Source organism: Amblyraja radiata, chromosome 16 (assembly GCF_010909765.2).
Source record: "Amblyraja radiata isolate CabotCenter1 chromosome 16, sAmbRad1.1.pri, whole genome shotgun sequence".
NCBI lineage: Eukaryota > Metazoa > Chordata > Chondrichthyes > Rajiformes > Rajidae > Amblyraja > Amblyraja radiata.
This window is the reverse complement of record NC_045971.1, coordinates 8,486,930-8,502,729: the sequence shown is the minus strand read 5'-3', so window position 1 is coordinate 8,502,729 and position 15,800 is coordinate 8,486,930.

The following is a 15,800-nucleotide window of genomic DNA, read 5'->3' as shown; positions in this document are numbered from 1 at the left end:
ACCACGATAAGGTGATAATCCACGGAGAAGGACCCCTCGCCCCCAACATCTACTTAATCTCAAGATGCCCTTGCTCATTAGTATTCTCCACACTGATTTCATCCTCATTCATATCCTTCTCCTTGGTGAAAACAGATGCAAAATACTCATTCTATAGCTTGCCTACATCTCCAGACTCCAAGCACAAATTCCCTTCTTGATCCTTGAGTGGTCCTACCTTCTCCCTGGTTACCCGCTTGTTTTTAATACAGGTACAAAAAGCTTTGGGATTTTCTATAATCCTACTTGCCAAAGTCTTTTGGCTCTTGTACATATATGATTGTGCCTATGTATAATAAGATTTTTACTGAACTCTATACGAATGAAGAAGTTCACTGCATCTAGTGAAATTCTTTTGCTAAGGGGTGAAGTCAAATTTAAAGATGCGTTGTGCTCAATAAGGTTTGTGTCTCTAATCATTTTTAAGGGGGGGGCAAGGAGGGAGGGGGGAGTGGGAGAGTGTAAGGTGAGAGGGAGGAGGTGGTGGGGAGGAGGACAGAGGGAGGGGGCAAGGAGAGAGGGGGAGGGGGAACAGGAGGTAATGGGAAGGGGGAGGGGGTGGAGAAATGGGAGGTGGAGGGGGAGGGGAAGATGAAGGGGAGGGTTTGGAGGGGGGAGGAGGGAGAGGGGGTTAGTAGGAAGGGGAGAGGAGGGGGTGTGGGGAGGGGGAGAGCGGAGGGGGAGGGAAGGAGAATTACATTAGCCTCTTTTAAAGTGATTTCCCCTGCCGTCTTTCTTCTTTTATCTAATGATTCTTTTTTTTTTAAATCATATTTTTATTGGAAGCAGTGCACAGTAGTATAAACCGCCGCATATGACAAAATACATTTATTGTACATCTTCCATTTTCATTTTAATTTGACAAAAATGAAATAGAAAAATAGAAAAAGAGCAAGAAAGAGAGCGAGTGAAAGAGCTAGCGAATGTGTAAACTCCTAAACTACCAAAGAGTGTGGTCGCAGAGTGAAGAAGTAAAAACTTGCAAAAAATTTAAAAGACAAAAATGAAAAATAATAAAAAGAAACAAAAAAAAAGGCCAAAGCGTGTTGATATACCTACTTTGTTTCTCACCACACCCGTCACCCTGTCCGTATGATTCATTCTAATGACTTGTACAGTCCAATTTAAGCAGATGGAAGAATAGTCTTCTCTGTGGAATTAGTCTGGTGTTAACTCACCTTCATGCATTTCCAGTTTACATTTCCATTCTCAATTTTCCTTTATTTAATCTCACAATAAAACACCTCGAAAGGAATAATGGGCTATTCATAGTGCCTAAAAACAGACGCAGATTACAATATATAGATTAGTCATGAACGGAAGACAAATGTTACCATGAAGAACTATTACCAAATTCATTAAACAATAAGGGTGCTTGCTGAGTTGATTCATACCTTCACTAAAATCTGAACTCCACTGATAATCAGAGTGTTGGTATTTAACTGGCGGCGATGGAAACTAATGAGAAATGTGTTGAACAGCATTCAGCTGACAATCTCATTTACTTTCCAATATTCTCCCCAAGGTGCATGCAGGGCTTCTGATATATGATCAGAGCGGTAAATCAGAAGTGGGAGGTGATTTGAGCTGCAATTTAATACCCTCCTTAAAGCGACTGGAACTGATGATAGATGGTGCAGTAGGTTTGTGAATAGTCCCCTCACCTCTGCCACCTGGACAGGAGACTGGAGCCAACATTGGACAATGGTAAGGTGCAGGAAAGAACAGCAGACGCTGGTTTAAATCGAAGGTAGACGCAAAATGCTGGAGTAACTCAGCGGGATAGGCAGCATCTCTGGAGAGAAGGAATGGTTGACGTTTCGGGTCGAGACCAACAGAGATAAGGAAGGGTAAGGTGTGAAAACGAGAGATCAAAGGGACATGAAGGTGAAGATGGAACGGGGAAGATAACCCTAGCTAACAATGATTTATTCTACATTTTCCTTGAACTTCCTCCCCTTTGATATCTCGTTTTCACACCTTACCCTTCCATATCTCTGTCTCTCTCTCTCTCCCTCCCCTGACTCTCAGTCTGAAGAAGGGTCTCGACCTGAAACATCACCCATTCCTTCTATCCAGTGATGCTGCCAGTCCCGCTGAGTTACTCCAGCATTTTGTGTCTGTCTTCGGTGTGAACCAGCATCTGCGGCTCCTTCCGACACAAGAGAGTGGAGGGTTTGTTGTGCGGGAAAGACTGCAACAATGTAAAAAAATCCCATCATCGCCCTCACTATTATTTTGTACAAACCCTCCATTGCCGTAGAGAAGATTAATGACAAAATGTGAACTGAATTCCTACTCTAAATAAGCATTAATATTTAAATATAATTTGTGAAATGCATCACTTTCCAATTTGCCTGCCACAGACCAAATTACTGTACAGATTTTCAATTTATTTTTTACATTCACCCCATTTAACCTAGGTTTACTCTCATGTGCCATAAATGATTTTTATTCCACAATTATTCTAGTGGCTTTGAAGAGTATAATTTCCTCTTTGACGATCATACAGTTCACCACATCTCACGGCACATAAGGCGCATTGTACTGTAATGTCTACAGCTGCGGCCATCGGCATTTTATATGTTCACATTTGCAGCTTGTTTAAGGAATATGTCTGACAAATTCTTACAAGAAGTACACCACTGCAACATCAATGGGATGCTCTGAGTCTCATTCTTTAATATTAGAACTCATGGTCCTGCATTAAATATATCCTTGATAGACACAAAATGTTGGAGTAACTCAGTGGGTCAGGCAGCATCTCTGGAGAAAATTACTAGGTGACGTTTCAGACCGGGACCCAAAATATCACCTGTGGGTCTGAAGAAGGGTTTCGACCCGAAACATCACCTATCCATGTACTCTTGAGATCCTATCTGACTTGCTGAGTTACTCCAGTACGTTGTGTCCTGTAGTGTATTATTTATGTATTGTATTTATTTACCTTTCTTGTACATCAGTGGAGCTGCACACTAAATCTCGTTGCACTGACGTGCAATGACAATAACAGATATTATTATTATTATTATTATTATTATTAACCAGCATCCCGAAACATCGCCTATCCATTCTTCAGACTGAAGAAGAATCCCGACCTGAAATGCCATCTATCCATTTTCTCCAGTGATGCTGCCTGACCCGTTGAGTTATTCCGGCATTTTGTGTCATATCTTTGGTATAAAGCAGCATCTGCAGTTCCTTTTTTATAACACTATTAAATTATCCTTGATCCTCTTGACGATGTAACGGGATTGGAGAATGTCCAAACAAATTTTGCAATAATTTCAAAATGATGAGGAGAGCCAAAGTTGGGATTTCTATCGATGAGTTAAAGGAGAATGAGGGGAGATATAGTTGTGGTGTATAAAATCACGCGGAGCTTAAACAGGATAAATAAAACTGATCTATTACCCCCATTGGAGAAAGTTCAAGGTATAAGGATTAATTGGTAAAATTAGACCAAAAGATAATGAGAATCGGAAATCCTACTAGCTGAAAGGAAGATGGAGGCTGAGATGGACATCGTACTTGGTAACTCCAAACACAAGATGGTAGGCGTTGTTAACATGGAGGTATCTAAGAAGATGGACAAGATAAGGTGGTAGATGCTGTTTATATGGGAGGCAACTAGGGAAGTTGAAGAAGACAGGTTTTTAGATATTGCTGAAATGTGAGGTAACTAAGAAGACTGAAGGGTAGTGGAATAAGGGGTTATCTGAGAAGGTTGAAGAAGGCAGGGTAATAGACATTTTACTTTGGAGCCACGTGAGTGACTACGTGAAGACCCCGCCAGCACGCGTGCGCGACATAGCGTCACGCAGTGCAACAGCGACGGGCGGGGGTGGAGCGCTCCCGCGGGAAAAATTCAAACCGACCTAGGCAGGTAAGGAAAAATTGAAGTTGTATTCTGCCCCTTGCTGTGCTTTATGTTACAGCACGTTGGACAAGGGGAAGAAAAAACGGACCTGGACCGCAGGCTGCCGCGGGGAACCAGGTAGGTCCCGGCAGCCAACACCACGGACGCCCAGCGACTCGAGGACCACAGGCTGCGGGGAACAAGGCAGGTCCCGGCAGCCAACAGCCATGGGCAAACAGCGGTTCCAGGACCGCAGGCTGTGAGGAACTAGGAAGGTTCTGGCAGCCAACAGCCGGGTACGACCGGCGCAGGCTGAGCCCAGCACCGCGAGCTGTATATCTGGAAACAACACAGCGGGCTGCAGGCAGGCAGGAGTCGGTACGGCCGATAGACTCAGGGAGTCCGGCCAGGAGGATGCACTGCCCAAGGGCAGTGAAAGTGACCGTTGGCGTGGTTACTATGGTCCACTTACCGACTCCAAGCAGAATCCAGCGCCATGAGTCGTACAGCTCAAAGCAGCGCAGCAGGCTGGAGGCAAAGCCCAGCAGGATTCGGCCCGGCCGATCATACTCATCTGAGTCCGGCTGAAGAGGCGCGCTGCCCGAGTGCAGCAGAGGTCCGCCCGTGACTTGCTCCGGGAGATGGAGCAAGCTCACTATGGGAGTCTTCGCACTCCCACAACAGCACCTTATCGAGGGCTGTAAAACAATGCATCTCCCTCGATAGAGGAATGCGTTGTGGACCAGGACTGGGCTGGTCCGGAAGAAGGGGACGTGGCTGAAGAAAGCGGCAGTGTGCAAGGGATGCAGAATCCTAAGGAGCTACAGGGAGTGATCACCAAAATTGCGGATCAACGAAAAGTACCATTACAGACCAGGCTGGCGGCCAGCATCGACTATGTGTACTTCCATCTTCTGCAGGAACAGGCAACGAAATTATGCAGAAGTGTATAGGCCTCCTGTGAACTTTACTTCGTTAAAAATGCCTGCAGCAAACAATGCGATCTGGGGGTACAGTGGGACTGGCACAAAAACCCAGGAGGTCAAACTACAGAAGATTTCAAAACTTCTGACAGCGGGCATATCATTGGTTGCTCGCCCAGACGATGGTACAGAGATGACAGCAGGATTGACATTGCTCTGCAATACCCACTATGAGATCAATTGCTTGCGAGAGCACAGTAAACCTGCACTAAACCCCATATTTGCAAGGTTGTGCGAAATAGCTGCAACATAACCACGGGGGAAACTTGTTTAAACAAGTAATAAAGCTCGACGAAGAGATTAAAAGCCGTCGGGCTAATAACAGCGTCATCAGCAATGACAGCACCCCTATGCATCCACCAGCAGGTATCAACACCAGGGCGCTGGTGAAAGCATGAGGACCGCGCAGCGCCACAAAGGTCCTTTTTAGGCCAAGGTTCAGAGCGACCCTCATGGAAAACGTGCCAACCCCGCACTCCGGAGCCTCTTCCGCAGAAGAGGCAGAAATTGAAGAAATGGACGTACCACCGGCAACCAGGTAAGTAGGTGGATCTGGTTCCTTCCAGAACACAAAGGTGTACGACCTGTACTAACAGGGGGAATATTACACTTGTTTTTGGAGACAGAGGGATCATTGTCGATACCTAAAATTTAACTGGATGGGGCAACAATGGCAGGGTATAGCGTTGCCTAATGGCCTAACTTCAGCCCCAAGACTTTTCACCAAGATATTAAAACAGGCCTTGGCAATATTAGAAACAAAAACATATTGTCATGGCATATCTTGATATATCAATTGTGGGGAAAAAACCCTGGATCTAGCTAAATCAGCAGTTTTAGCTACCAAACATAGGGTGAAACTCTGGGGTCATCTCCATCCAGATAAATCTAAGTTGACGGCATCCACAACTGGACTTTCTGGGATTTACAATTAACGTTATCCATATGTCTGTAACATTGCCAAAGAGTAAAGCAGACTTGGTGGAAGCCTACAACAAAATTAATTACTAAAAACACTGGTGTTGGGTGCGTTTTATGGGCTAAAAGCCTACTGCTAACAATGCACCATCTGCATGTCCGCCTACGAATTGATAATATCACAGTGGTGGCATATATTAATCATATGGGAGAAAAGATCGATATCATATGTCAATCTGGCCAATATATTTGGCTATGGTGTGTTAACATACATATTTGGCTATCAGCAAACTTACCTACCAGGTAAGCTCAATACTGAGGCACACTGAGTCATGAAAATTCAATGACAGCACCGAATGGCTGTTGGACCACAAAAAAGTTGCTGATATTACCAAAAGAGGGACACCAGATATCGATCCATTCACCAGTTACCAACATATGCCGCTTGTGAACCACACTTGGGGCAGTAGCAATGGACGTTACTCACTGAATGGGGAATAATTGTTTACAATGTTTTTTCCCTCCTGCCTCATCAGTCTGATCCTAAGCAAAAACACATACGGACTCAACATCAAGTGTCTTGAAAGTACCTGATTGGCCTACACAGCCATGGATCCCTGTGGTCTCGGACATAGTCTCTGAACCATAGTCCACCATGCTAGATCCGGGCTGGCGGACAGGACCATGAGCTTGATCACGGCGGCCTATCAAGAATCAACAAGGACTGGTGTAGCGTATAATACAGCTACAACCACCAACGTCCTGGGAATTCCTATCCAGCCTTCATGTAGATGAAGGACTGAGCTGCAGTACTATAATTATGCAGGAATGCCCATGTCAGCTTGCTGATGGCAGGCACCACGACAACTCTCCATGGGATCTCACCCTCTAGTTGTCAAACTTATGAGGATTATTTTTAACATCAACCCTCCTAGAGGGAAGTACTCCCAGATATGGGACGTCAGTGTTGTACTAACATTGCTAGGGGCACCAGCAATGTCCCTGTCCCTGGGGGGGGGGGGAAACTGACATTTAAAAACAGTATGCTGATAGTACTGGTCTCAGCTCTAGGGGTCCAGTTTCTACATAAACTGAGACTGGGATAAATGATGGCATCTCCAGAAAAGATAACTTCGCATATTAGGGCTTGTTAAACAAGATAGACCATGAACATCAGGACAAAATTTGGAATTCCAGATATACCCAACTGACACCCGACTATGTGTAATGACACACCTTCTATTATACCTTAAAACTACTAAAACTTAAGAGGAAGTAAATTAGCACTATGGGCAGCCATAAACAGCCTAATGGCCGGGTATCAGCACTAACCATCGCTAGATGGCTCAGACAGGCTTGGGAGCTGCTGGGGTGGATACTGACATCTTAAGTTTCTATCCACAAGGGCAACAGCAACACCGGCAGCTAGAGACAAGGAAGTGCCTATGGACCATATCCTGGCAACAGCAGGATGGTCTAGAGAAAGACCTTCCGATTCTTTATAATAAGCCAATAACCAAACCTGCGGTATTGCAGAATCAAGTTTGAATTCTGCAATATATTTAGCCCTAGGAAGGATTATTTGTTAAAATAAATTGTTATTGCCTGAATTGGATGCATGTCTGAATACAATAACTTACTTCCTCCCTTGAATGACTTCGGCAGTGAGTGAAGCATGGACTGTTCCACGGCTTGAAATCACTGAGCTTTAAAATCTTCACGTAGTCATTCACATGACTCCGAAGTAAAATAGTAAGATTAAACGAGAACTTACCAGTTTGAAGTTTGATCTTTATTTTATGAGGAGTTACGATGAGGGATTACGTGCCCTCCGCTCCCGCCCTCTATAATAAAGGTCAACTGGTATATTAGTTCTTCTTATCTTACTATGTTTATTTCAATTACTATTACTGTGATTCCACACCGCTGCTTTGAAGAATGTCGCGCACGCGTGCTGGTGGGGTCTTCATGTAATCCCTCATCGTAACTCCTCATAAAATAAAGATCAAACTTCAAAATGGTAAGTTCTCGTTTAATCTTACTATTATATAGGAGGTAAACAAGATGATTGAAGGAGGCAGGATGGAAGATGTTGTCTATATCGAGGTAACTAAGAAGACTGATGCAGACAGGGTAGTGGCCATATGCACTTCACTAAGGCACTGCATGGAAGATGGGATCCAAGGCAAGCTAAGTAATTGGATGTAAAATTGACTTAGGTGATGAAAGGCAGAGTGCATTGATGAAAGGTTGTTTTTCTGAGTGAAGTAGGTGACCACTGGTGTATTTCAGGGCTCGGTGCTCAGGCCTTTCTGATTTGTTTTCTATAAATATTAATGACTTGGTTGTGAAGGTAGGAGTGATTAATAAATTTGTGGATGACATGAAAATTGGTGGTGTATGAAGGTTATCCAAGGCTATAGCAGGATATAGATCAGACAGAAACTCAGTCGGAGCATCGGCAGATGGAATTTAACCCCGACAATTGCAAGGGTAGAAGATATACAATAAATAAAATTGATGTGCAGGAGGACCTTGGGGATCAAGTCCATTGCTTCCTGAGGGTGACAAGACAGGTGAATACGATGGTGAAGGAGACTTATGGCATGCTAGCCTGCATGGGTCAGAGCATAGAAATGTAATAGCCTTTGACGGAACTGGGCCTGTACTCGCTGGAGTTTAGAATGATGAGGGGGGACCTCATTGAAACTTACCAAAAGGTGAAAGCTTGGATCGAGTGGATGTTGAGAGAGTGCTTCCGCTAGTGGGAGAGTCTAGGGCTAGAGGTCATGGCCTCAAAATTAAAGGACATTCCTTTAGGAAGAAGATGAGGAGGAATTTCTTTAGTCACAGGGTGGTGAATCTGTGGAATTCATCGCCGCAGAAGGCCGTCAATGGATATTTTAACGGCACAGACAGATTGTTGACTAGTACGGGTGTCAGAGGTTATAGGGAGAAGGCAGGAGTATGGGGTTGAGAGGGAAAGATAGATCAGCCATGATTGAATGATGGGCCGAACGGCCTAATTCGGCTCCTATAAGTTATGAACTTATGAATGTCACGTGTACGGAGATATAGTGAAGATCTTTGCTTTGTGTACTTTAGCAGCTGATCGTGTCATTTATGAGTACAACAGATTGTGCAAAAGAGAAAATAAGCAAATGCAAAACATGATGTCAGCTACAGGGAAAAATGCAAAGGAGGTCAGGATCATACCTGGGTCTTTGGCCCTGTGAGGCTTTGATAATAAAATTACTGGTTTGTGGGTATCTACCCACTGATGTCTGCTCCACTTGGACTAACTCATTTCCTACATTCAAGTCCAGCAGCAACATTTGCCTCAGAAGTAAAAACATTCCCATCAATAAAGTGTGTAGGGAGGAACTGCAAGACAGACGCAAAGAAGTGCTGGAGCAACTCAGTGGGTCAGGCAGAATCTCTGGGAAAAGGGTGATGTTTCAGGTTGAGACCTGTCTTCACACCAATCAATAAAACTCTTCAGAACACACTTAAGAAACTCCTCCCCTTTGCCCCAAATGCTTTTAGGATAATTGATATCCCTCATTGGATGGCACAGTGGTGCAGAGCTAGAGTTGCTGCCTTACAACTCTAGCGACCCGGGTTCGATCCTGACTATGGGTGCTGTCTGTACAGAGTTTGTATGACTGCCTGGGTTTTCTCCGGGTGCTCCGATTTCCTCCCGCATTCCAATGACGTGCATGTTTATAGCTTAATTGACTTCTGTAAATTGTCCCTATTGCGTAAGATAGAACTAGTGTAGGGGTGATCGGCATTGACTCGGTGGGGTGAATGGCCTGTTTCCACGTTGAAACCCCAAACTAAATAAATTAAAATTACTGCAGCTTTTCCACATCTATGTAATTTTCCATGTAATTTGCTCCTCAATACCGTTTACACTAAAGAGTTGGCCCAATGATGTAAAAAAGAGAAGGTTTCTTTATAAGGTAGACAAAAATGCTGGAGAATCTCAGCGGGTGAGGCAGCATCTATGGAGCGAAGGATAGATGCCGCCTCACCCACTGAGTTTCTCCAGCATTTTTGTCTACCTTCGATTTTCCAGCATCTGCAGTTCCTTCTTAAACATGTTTCTTTATAACCTCATTTTAATAACATTTTAATAACATTACAATATTTTGACATGGTTGAACATGGTTTTACTTTTTATTCATATTGTGGATCATTTTCGTTTTAATTTCTGAAGAAGATGTCAGAAGAGAGTCCATAAAGTTTCAGCTGCTAGGGACTAAATAACCTTGTCTAATAGAACAGCCACTTCAGTAGTGATGGAGACAGTACTCAGGGAGTTGCACCTCAACGGTGGAACAGGCGGAGGATGATGGCTGACTTTAGCGTCACAAGGGCTGGGAAGGCAGAGGAGGGCTGCAGCAGAAAAGAGTCTCCGGTCGTCTTGGACTCCACGGCACTGGCTCCTGACCCAGATCTGTCAAGGACCGCGTGGTGGCTGAGTGTGCACCAGTCTCCCCACGTTAAACGAAGTCACGCACAGGCGTCCTAAAGGACAGTCATACAATTTCTGAGTGACAGCTGACGATGATGATGATTACACAGCCACAAAATGCAAGTGCAATTGTAAACGTCCATGAGAGGTGAATGAGAGGGGAAACACAATTTTGTTGCAAGGTGGTCCGCTAAATTAGTTTTTAATCAGTAAAGGAGCATAAAAACAATTCTACCTACAACGTATCTAATCGAATCTAGTGGCAACTTCTGGCACGGAACCTTGCAAAGCTTTAACAGAATTAGATGTAACTACAGGGCTGAGAAATTACAGACAAGGATCGAGATAAATCCTCACAGTTGGCAGATCTACTGTAAGCTTGAAGCAAATGGCCAGAACAGCGCTCGAGAATTCCATCAGTGATTCACAGCCCCCAGGGTGAATGGTGGATCTTAATTAAAGATTAACGACAAAATAATCCTCGTTTGTTAAAGCAAACAGTTTCTGTGTTGGAATTCCCGTCACTGGCTCTTGTAGATATGGCTCCAAATTGCATGATGAACAAGGCAATATAGACTTTGTCAGCCTTAATCTACCCACAGCTGAGCCCTACGTAAACTCCCAGCTCACAAATGTGTGCTGTACCTGGTCACTGCTCAGAAGCAATTTGTGCCTTTTATCTCAGCCTGTGGAGGTTATGTGTTATGACAGTGGTGCAATCAACTTCCATTGGGACTTTCAAAAGAAAATTAGACCATCCAGAATCGGGATAATTGTTGAACTTAAAGCTGACAATTCCTTTGCATGAGGTGTTGCCGGATGAAGAATTAACCCATAATTCTTCATTGCAAACTTTGGGCTTTTTCTCGGGAACTGTAACGTTACAACACTGAACTATTATCTGCTAGGGCGGCACGCTGGTGCAGCAGTAGAGTTGCTGCCTTACAGAGCCAGAGACCAGGGTACGATCCTGACTACGGGCGCCGTCTGTGTGGAGTTTGCACGTTCTCCCCGTGACCTGCGTGGGTTTTCTCCGGGAGCTCCGGTTTCCTCCCACGCTCCAAAGGTTTGTGGGTTAACTGGCTTTGGTAGAATTGTAAATTGTGCCTAGTGTATGTCGGATAGCGTTAGTGTGCGGGGATCGCTGGTTGGCGAGGATTTGGTGGGCCGAAGGACCTGTTTCCACGCTGTATCTCTAAACTAAACTGAACAAAACTATTTCTGGTATTTTTCTCTTTGCTCTACCTTGTAGGTGTGTATGGTTTGATGGTATTCATGTACACTATTCGGTGATTGAATCGGATAGCACACAAATAAATGCTCTCACTATATCTCAGTGCACGTGACAATATTAAATCAATACCAATACTAATAATTCCTTTCGGCATGAAGACCTTCTAACTATTTATGCCCCTGTCCCACTTAGGAAACATGAACGGAAACCTCTGGAGACTTTGCGCCCCGCCCAAGGTTTCCGTGCGGTTCCCGGAGGTTATTGTCAGTCTCCCTACCTGCTTCCACTACCTGCAACCTCCGGCAACCACCTGCAACCTCCGGGAACCGCACGGAAACCTTGGGCGGGGTGCAAAGTCTCCAGAGGTTTCCGTTCAGGTTTCCTAAGTGGGTTACCAGAATTTATTTTCTGCAATCAATCAATGAAACAGTGACTTTACTTTAGACATTAGACTTTGGAAATACAGCATCAAAACAGGCCCTTCGGCCCACCAAGTCCATGCCGACCAGCGATCACCCCTTAGTCTAGCCCTATCCTACGAACATCAGGGACAATTTACAGAACTTATGGAAGCCAAACCTGTACGTCTTTGGAGTGTGGGAGGAAACAGGAGCACCCGGAGACAATCCATGCGGTCACAGGGAGAACGCACAAACGCTGTACAGAGAAGGCCCGCGGTCAGGATCGAACCTGGGTCTCTGGTGCTGTGAGGCAGCAACTCTACCGCTGTGCCACCGTGCCTCAAGACAGACAGCCTCATCATTGCCGTAGAAGTGACAGACCTTCTGCAGCCCTGACTGAGAAACAAACAAGAAGCAGTGGTGAGTTCTAAAAGAGGTTGGAATCACTGGAGATAATGACACATCCCTTTCAGGAAGGAGGAGGAAAGGTTTATAGTCAAACACAGCTCGTCTCCAAAGACAGACACAAAGTGGTGGAGTAAATCAGCGGGTCAGGCAGCATCTCTGGAGGAAAAGAACGGGTGACGTTTCGGGTCACCTACAAGAGTCTGAAGAAGGGTCCTGAACCGAAACCCGACTGTCACCCAATCGATTTTCTCCAGAGATGCTGCCTGACCCGCTGAGTTACTCCAGAACTTTGTGTCTGTCTTCGGTATAAACCAGCACCTGCAGTTCCTGCACAACACCTCTCCGCCTGGGATCATGGTTCCCATTCCATCTCAACGTTGGGCCCACATTTTACGTAAATACATCCAATAAGCTATTTAAGAAAGAACTGCAGATGCTGGTTTAAATTGAAGGTAGACACACAATGCTGGAGTAATTCAGCGGGACAGGCAGCATCTCTGGAGAATAAGCTGTTAATGGACACGGGGCAGTGGAGACCAGGCTCAATTTGAATGAAACATAACAGCAGCTGCTTGGTTCAGCGTGTGGAGAACATCTCACCATCTGTCGCTGTCCACGACACTTCTGCCTCAATTAAAGTTTGATTCCTTACCTTCAGGAACAATTTCCCATTGTTTCCCCTCTGCAGCTGCAGATTAAAACAGGTTGTTCACCCCAGGCGTGAAGGATTATCCATGGGCTCAGCACCATCTTTACTGGCAGTTCTTTACAAGGAAGATGTATCATGATCAAATAGTTGGAAGCAAAGGCTGCCAGCTTATAACAGCCAACACCAGGTGATTTCTGCATCTGTAAATTAACCTATTTTAAAAAAACCCTGCAGATGCTGGATATTTAAAACCAAACAGAAAAGGCTGGACTTGCCCAGCTGGCCAGACAGCATCTGTGATAAGAGAAACTGAGTTAATTGATAAATTGTGTAGGAAGGAACTCCAGATGCTGGTTTACACCGAAGACAGACACGAAATGCTGGAGTAACTCAGCGGGATGGACAGGATCTCCGGAGAAAAGGGATGGGTGATGTTTCAGGCCGAGACCTTTCTTCGGACGAATTGACAAATTGTCTTCAATCTGAAGATGCTGAATATTTGCGACATATTCCTTTTTAATTTCTATCCTTGCAACAGGTTCAATGGTCCAATGGCACTTTAGTTGTCGAGGTACAGTTCAGTACGTATCACTATACATAAGCTCTTAGATAAGCATCTCAGATACAGTACAGGGACGACAGATGGCACAATGGGCTAAGTGTTCGGCTGGCAACCGGAAGGTAGCCGGTTCGAATCCCGCTTGGAGTGCATACTGTCGTTGTGTCCTTGGGCAAGACACTTCACCCACCTTTGCCTGTGTGTGAATGTGTGTGAGTGATTGGTGGTGGTCGGAGGGGCCGTAGGCGCAGATTGGCAGCCACGCTTCCGTCAGTCTGCCCCAGGGCAGCTGTGGCTACAGAAGTAGCTTACCACCACCGAGTGTGACTGAGGAGTGAATGAATAATGCGATGTAAAGCGCCTTGAGTATTAGAAAGGCGCTATATAAATCCCATCCATTATTATTATTATTACTAGTGTACAGCAGTAGTACACTGAGGCAGTATACAGGGTCGCCAGTTTGGCGCCATTTTCAAGTCCCAGTTGTTGTAAGTGCAGGGATCTTGACCAAACCATATAATTGTATACGTTTCTATAAGATTTCCTCTCATCCTTCTAAATTCCAGTGAATACAAGCCCAGTCTTTCCAATCTATCTCATATGACAGTCCCTCCATTCCGGGGATTAATCTTGTGAACCTACACTGCACTGCCTCAATAGCAAGGATGTCCTTCATCAAATTAGGAGACCAAAACTGTACAACAAAAACAATTGTAATCAATTATGTACAAAAATGATATGTACAATACAAAACAATACAAACAAACCCACCAGCATGATACAAAGTAAAATCAATATTCTTTAAATTCAAAATATTAAACAACTATTTCCCCATCCTTATTGAGGTTTACTTTTCACCCCCCCCCCCTCCCAGCGGTGCCCAACGGTCCCGGAAATCCCCCCAGGGCACCCGTGGTCAGCGCCCGAACCCCAGGCTGTTGTAGGGCCCACTCCATGGTCGATACACCGCACTCCCTCCTGTAGCCAGTCTACTCACCGGCACTCCATCCCGCTATCTTCCACTCTGGACCTCACAACCAGATGCAGTAATAGAATAGAATAAAATAGAATGCCTTTCATTGTCATTCAAACAGCTTGGTTTGAACAAAATTGCATTTTCTACAGTCTTAACAGTTACAAAAAAATCCCAAGACCCACACTTAACACACTTTACACAATAGTCAAGGCGCCAGGTGAAATAGGACTGCCTGCCCCTCTTACACGGTTACGTCCGCGCCTGGGTGTCACTAGAGAGGGACTACGCACTGTCCATGTGGGAGGTGGAATTTACCCTTAACAAGGAGTGTAATATAGTTGTTTAACATTCAATCTATTTGATACTTAAGAATATTTGTTTTAATTATGTACTGTGGTGGTGGGTTTGTTGATATTGTTTTTTTTAATTGCATATATTATTCTTGTAAATAATTGATTATTGTATCGGTGGAGGGTCATGTGGTCATTGACCAGCAGGTGCAGGTGGTTCAGCCTCGCCATCGGGGGCGTCCACTGTCTCAGCCCCTGTTGCCCGTGCCTGTGATGTGTCCGAATGCGGATCCTGTGGTTATGAGATCAGGCCGTTGCATCCGTCTGACTGCTTGCTTTTGTTCCTCTGGTTCGGTGGGGGGGGGGGTTGTGTGGCACTGGTTAATTACTCATCATGTGGTAAGAGGCGCATGACTGAGGGACGGGGATTAGAAAGGAAGTCAAGGGTGTGCCCTGCTGCAGCAACACGCAGTTACTCCGGGTTCTGCAACACTGCTATTGTTTTGGAATTCTTTGTGTTTAACAAAGCTTGTCCTTGAATTTACAACATGTGACTCACTTCATTGCGCTTTAATATTGATGATAGACACAAAATTCTGGAGTAACTCAGCGGGACAGGCAGCATCTCTGGAGAGAAGGAATGGGTGACGTTAATTAGTCCTTCTCTCCAGAGATGCGGCCTGTCCCGCAGAGTTACTCCAGAATTTTGTGTCTATCTTCAGTGCAAACCAGCATCTGCAGTTCCTTCCTGCACAAAAAGCTTTCTTGGTGTTGAAGTGGTCTCTTTTTCTGGATGTGCCACTAAATACATCCAACCCCAACTTGGAGTATCATTGGTGATATCTTGGAGTATCATTCCGAAGGATGATAGGGCAGTCTGCACCCTAGCGGCATAAACATTGAATTCTCCTATTTCCGGTAGCCCTTGCTGTCTCCTCCCCTTCTCAGCTTTCCCTCAGCCCTCGGGCTCCTCCTCTTCCCTTTCTTCTCCCCGCCCTCCCCCC